The sequence below is a fragment of the Ursus arctos genome, unplaced genomic scaffold (genome assembly GCF_023065955.2).
Source record: "Ursus arctos isolate Adak ecotype North America unplaced genomic scaffold, UrsArc2.0 scaffold_27, whole genome shotgun sequence".
Lineage (NCBI taxonomy): Eukaryota > Metazoa > Chordata > Mammalia > Carnivora > Ursidae > Ursus > Ursus arctos.
Genome location: NW_026622952.1, coordinates 28,788,487 through 28,794,715, shown reverse-complemented (window position 1 = coordinate 28,794,715; position 6,229 = coordinate 28,788,487).

Here is a 6,229-nt window from a genome sequence, read left to right as displayed (position 1 = left end):
AACATTTGAATACACTGCATTTCTGTTCCCTCTCCTGACACAAAGTAATATTAGATAATATTTGTTAGAAGTTTACTGTGTCCCAGGCACTGTTTTAAAGTGCACACGTGATTTAAACCACTAAATCCTCACACTCAACCTGGGAAGGAGGTCCCTTTGTTGTGCCCAGTTTACAGATGAGGAAAACAAGGAGATGAGGGGCTAGTTCATAGAGCAGGAAAGAGCCCACCCAGGCAGGCTGTCTTCAAAGCCTCGCGTGATCATCATTCTGGCCGATGCTGCCAGCAGAAGTGGAGCACCGCGGATTTTGTATCCTATTCTTTATATATTTCATGTTGCAATATGGTTCTTATATTTTCCTGAGCTCTATTGCTGTTTCCATGAGTCACGGCCACAGACTGGCATCTCTGTGACTGAAAGTCAGCCCTGTCACCTATGGTACCCGAGCAGCTTAATGCATAGTAAGGGACCTCCCCCTTGGTCCTTATGAGCTATGTTCTGTTTATGTTTGCCAAGGTCACCAACATCTCTGTTAGTTGGTTTTGGTTGTTTTTTCTTTTTAAACATGTTATGTATTAGGTCTCCCTGTTCTGTGACAATACAAAACTAACCAAAGAATTGGAGAAGCCTCTCTCACTGTATTCGGTGCTCTTAGGATGCATAGGGTTCCTATCTGGGGCCGTTCCATTTTGATGATAAGAGGGGTGGAATATTTGTCAAATTGCTATTTATTTCTTATGGCTAAATCTCTAGGATTAGAACTGGATTAAGAGACTTATGGGAAATGATAAGCATTCTAAATCCCCACATTTAAAGGAAGATAATTGCTACTAGAAGTAATGGCGTGATATAAAAAGTTTTTGAACTATCGCACATAAAAAGCAGACAATAACGTATCTCAGGAGTCAGATGCTCATTATATTCCGTAACATTTATTAATTTTTTCCTTGATTCCATTACCTACACTATACTGAAAAACAGAGCTGCATGTTGGTTTTTTGAGAAATCGGGTTTAACTTAAAATGTATGTGATGCTATTCAGTAACCTATTTCTACATTCTGGTAACAAAATGTGTAAATATTTTGGAACGCCCCAGGGGTTTTCAAATTTCAGTGATGCCTTGAAGCATTTTAAAATAACAAACACTATCAGCATCCTGTTAGCTCCAAATGTTTTTGATTTATTCCCACTTTCAGACCAAAGGAACTTATTAAAACCTGGCAATTCTTTTACTTTTGACTTTTTTAAACAAATTTTTAAAGTTTCCGTGGTTAATAGAAAAGAACAACAGTGCAGATATTTTACCTTTTGTGGCCATTTTCTAAGTATAACCAGAATCAAAGTCTCCTCATTATAGAGAAGATAATGTGTCAAGAAACAGTTACTGTTTATTTTGGGGAAAAATCAAGTAAAAAATTTTAAAATATGGCAGCAGCTGTATTTTCATAATGAACAATCCAGTTTCTAGTCAATTTCATTCAGAAACCTTCCAAGAAACTCTCTGGCCCTTCAGTCCACTTTGATGAAACCAGTAAAAGAGAGCTCGGTTTATACACTGAGGTGAGGGATTCTCCAAGGTGCAACCTACTGGCTGATCAGTGTAGGTGTGGTGTTTGTTTCCGACACAAGTTTCTTCCACGTCGTTCACATCCTTTCAAGTACCAGCAATTCGTCAGCCGTTCACCAACCATGTAATCCACATCATTTATGATGTCGGAATTGTCCCCTGTTCTATTTCTAGGACACAGTTCCAGTATTTTTCATTTTTTATTTTGCCACTTGAACAATTTGTAGTATATAAAATGACAAAATCAGGGGCACCTGGGTGGCTCAGTCGTTAAGCGTCTGCCTTCGGCTCAGGGCGTGATCCTGGAGTTCTGGGATCGAGCCCCACGTCAGGCTCTTCCCATGGGAGCCTGCTTCTTCCTCTCCCACTCCCCCTGCTTGTGTTCCCTCTCTCGCTGGCTGTCTCTCTCTCTGTCAAATAAATAAATAAAATCTTTAAAAATAAAAAAAAATAAAATAAAATGACAAAATCATTTTTAGATTATTCGCGCTGGTATGATTTCTACGAGGCAGGCAAAGTCTGGAAGAAAATTCGGGACAGTCAGTAATGACCCTCCAAATGCCAAGAAGATCAGCAAGTGGAGAGTATTTATTACTACATCTGGAAGTGAACGGGGACCTCCGCCTACTAGTGTGTGGCAGCCGGGGGCCATCCGACAAAGGGAAAACCCTCTGGGGTCATCTTTGTTACCAACCCGTGAACTCTGATGACATGACATGGTTTATAACCCTGACAAGCAAGGAACTTGAGAAGTCAAACAAGAGCAGAGATCCCTCCCTTCTCCACTTTGATCATCCTGTAAATATTTTTGTCTAATCTTCACACGCTGTTTACTTTCTTTCTCTACCCAGAGGATAAGAAGGTATTTTGTAACTTTAGATCTTGTTCATGGCAAATATCAAGACCTCAGTAATTAATTTAGACTCTAACGGCATATAGGGAAAAGGCTACCTTTTCCTCTTGATAATCCTTCTCGGTAACAATAAACTGACTCGTCTACCTGACAGCCTGCCTTGTTTAGCACTTTATTGCCACATCGTTCTCAGCATTTTTTTCCAACCAAAAAAAAAAGACCTTTTTCCAACCCACCAACATTTTTTAAATTAGTTTTAGATTTCTTTCAGGGCAGAAGATAGGTTGGTTTTCTTACTTTCAGGTTTTATGATTTTGTAAGACATTGCTTAGTTCCAGAGTCAAAGTAACATAAAAACGTTCCGAGAATGTTAACTCCCACTGCTGCTCCCCCTTCCTGCATCCTCCCTCTTCACATAGGTGAATATGCTCATTCGTTTTTGGATTAACTTTCCATTGTTTCTTTCTGAAAATATAAGCAAGTGTTCACACACATGTGCACACACACGCATGCGCACACACACACTCATTGTATCATAAACAGTCTTCTGAACCCTGTTTTTTGTTTAATAGTACATGCTGGGATTACACATAGCCACATATAAAGATATTCTGGATTCCATTTTACAGCTGCACACACATCACCGTGTGGATGAGGCATCCTTTATTCAACCAGTCCCAGAGGGACAGATATTTGGGCTGTTTCTTTTATTTTGCTATTACAAATAATACTACAATGCCCTGTGCGCACATCATTTTTTGGTTAATTTCCTGCCAGTTCTAACCAACCTACACGTATAATCCATGTGATTTGTAATTTAGCCATCAGATGATCCACACAAACCTAGTGGACCCATTTCAGAGAGTTCAAGGTGGGGATTTTTTATCAAGCTTCAGAGAGCTGATCCCACATGAGAAAAACAGAAGTGAACCAAATACAGAAAAGCAACCAAGACTTAGCATGATCTTTCTTATGGGAAAATAAACCTTATGAAAATGTGTCGTCCATAGCAGGCTGAATATTTCACACAGCTAATAAGCCTTAAGTAATAAATATGACAACACATGTTTAGAAAATTGTATTGTACTGTGATCCTTTATAATCCACCTCACAGCAATAATTGGGATTGCAAACTGTGGTTTCTCTCCTGTACTAAAAACTAGACTGGCAGAATGTGTTTAGGGAAAGTCCTGGTGATTTTTCGGACAGACTTTTAGCAGATCCATGTCATCGTCTTATCTCATTTTCACTCACTACCACGTAAAATCGCATTTCTAATAAAAGAACATGAACCTCAGTGCTGCTGAGGGTTCCATGTTTGGTGTTTACAAAGAATAAAACTTTTTGATTTAGTGTGAGACCTCAGATGTACTAAAGGAACTGAGATTTTTAAATGTTGAGCTGCATCTAATAACTTACTTTTCAACGCGGTGGAAAGCTCCGCAAGCCGTTCTTTCCACTCCACTTCCTGCTTCCTTTATTGTCATGTGCTTGTCCTCCAAGCAGGGACAACTTACACTTGTGAAATAACGGCACACGATGCAAGCTGAAGATCTATTAAAAAAAAATTTAAAAAAAAAAGCGAGGCAGTTCTAGTCGGTTCATGGATGAGCCGATCTGTCCCCTATTTCTGTGCATCCGTACACGGGGAAAGTCAATCAGAGTGTGGGCTTTGGCATATCAGTGCCTGAAGTCACGAGGTGGTGATGCCAGTCACAATTTGAGTGGCCTTTGGAAAGTTACTTCGCATCTTGGTACCTCGGTTTCCTCCTCTGTAAAATGGAAATAACGGTTGGGGGCTCTGGATGGTGCAGTGGGTTAAACATCTGACTTCAGCTCAGGTCATGATCTCAGGGTTGTAAGACTGAGCCCCACGTAGGGCTCTGTGCTTATAGCAGGGTCTGCTGGAGATTCTCTGTCTCTCTCCCTCTGCCCCTCCCGCTTGTTCTCTCTCTCGCTCATTCTTAAATAAATAAATCAATCGTTAAAAAAAGAGAAAATAATGTTAGTGCTCATCTTACATGATTGTTGTGACAATTAAATGAGATACTATTTAAAGCATTTGCTCTTGGAACAGATCAAGCGCTCCATAAATTTTCACTATTGTGAATCCTAAATTATTATTATGCTTAGGCCCATCTAGGATGGGAAACTGGTGGACCCCACTATAAACTGGGTGGCTAACCAGCTCTCAGCATGGCAGAGTGGGAACAATGACCTTCCACAGTAATACAGGCATCAGGATGTCTAAAGACAAAGCCAGAAATTTCCCCAGGAAACACTAAGAGAACACATGGTGCTTGGGGAGGGAAAAAAAGGTATTCCAGAATCTCCTAAGTTCTTCAACACACAAGATGGCCACAATTATTTTGAACCAAGAAATCATTAGATACTGGTTTTGAGTCACAGAGAATTCACATGAAACTGCTATAAGAAATTAATTTTAGAACCTTCAGATTCAATATCCTTTGGTAATATCATTTCTGTTATCTCCCTGCACACCCCTTTCACAAACCTAATTTCGGTGTTTCTACTATGTAGAAACATCGGTGCATATATGATGTTTATTCTGTTTACATCAATGCTCTGGTGATGCTCTATTTTTATTTCTTATTCTTCTTTTGGGGGATTTAAAGATTCATGAGGGTAAGAATATTTCTTCTGTTCACCCCTATTTTCTTTGTTCCTATTACTGAGGACATTGTTAAAAAAAATGACTTGACTTGACATAAACCAATTCAACTTTGGAGAATATTTGAGAAAGAAGGTGAGTTGTAAAATAATTCATATTTAAATATTTTTCTTTGACAATATTTAGATACTAAGACCAATTTTATTTTGTGATCTATCTGGGTTTGAGATGATAAAATTATATCATCAGAATAATGGACAACATAATTAAATGCCAGCACTCTGTGGCAAGAACATACGTACAAAAAATTTGAGCAAGGCTTCTAATCATTAATATGATTTCATAAAATGGAGGAATCAGAACTTTTTACATCAAATCTGTTGTCCAATCACTAAGGGAATTCCTCCTGTCCACCATGATTCTTGTAGTGATATTAAAATACATAATTCATGTTGAACCCATGGGGTTGACACATGACATCATCTTCAGAGTAAAAGAGGGAATTCTAGAAAGGTCAAATAAGCCACAAAAAAACCATCTGCAAATAACTAGAAATATATAGAATTCTCTCATATGAACCAATTTTGACACAAAATTGTAGTTTAAAATAATGTTAAATAATGTGACTATTCCTGAAGCAGCCCCGCTTTTAATGCAAAATAGGCTGAGACAACAAGCCCCACAAAGAATTGATGTAATAGGTATTACATGAGACTTTTCCTGTCTTAGAAGTGCCGCTGAAGAAAACATATCAAGTTCATGTATAATCTTATGAGGACATAAGGTTATAGACATATCTGTCGGATTTTCTTAAAAAGAGAAGAAACATTACATCATCTATCCCCTATCTCTAGGGTAGGTGCCATTACCTCCATTAGAAATGGATCTGAAGCGAGGAAGAGAATTATCAGATTAGTAGTGGAAATGTTCACGTTTGCCTCCATTCCCCGTGTGAGGAGAGTTTCAGTAGAATCCCTCACAGACAGAGGGTTTGCTGCCACAGGAGAGGAGGGCGTTTCAGCGCCCTGGGAGCACACTGGGCTGAACCATGGAAGCTAGCCCGCTGGCTTGGGCTGCTACAGAAGCCGAGAGCGCTGAGTTCTCGTCTTTCTTTCCAGTGGGAGTTGTCCCTATGAGAGAGCCCAAAGCTAAGAAGTCAATGTGTTTACTCTTGAT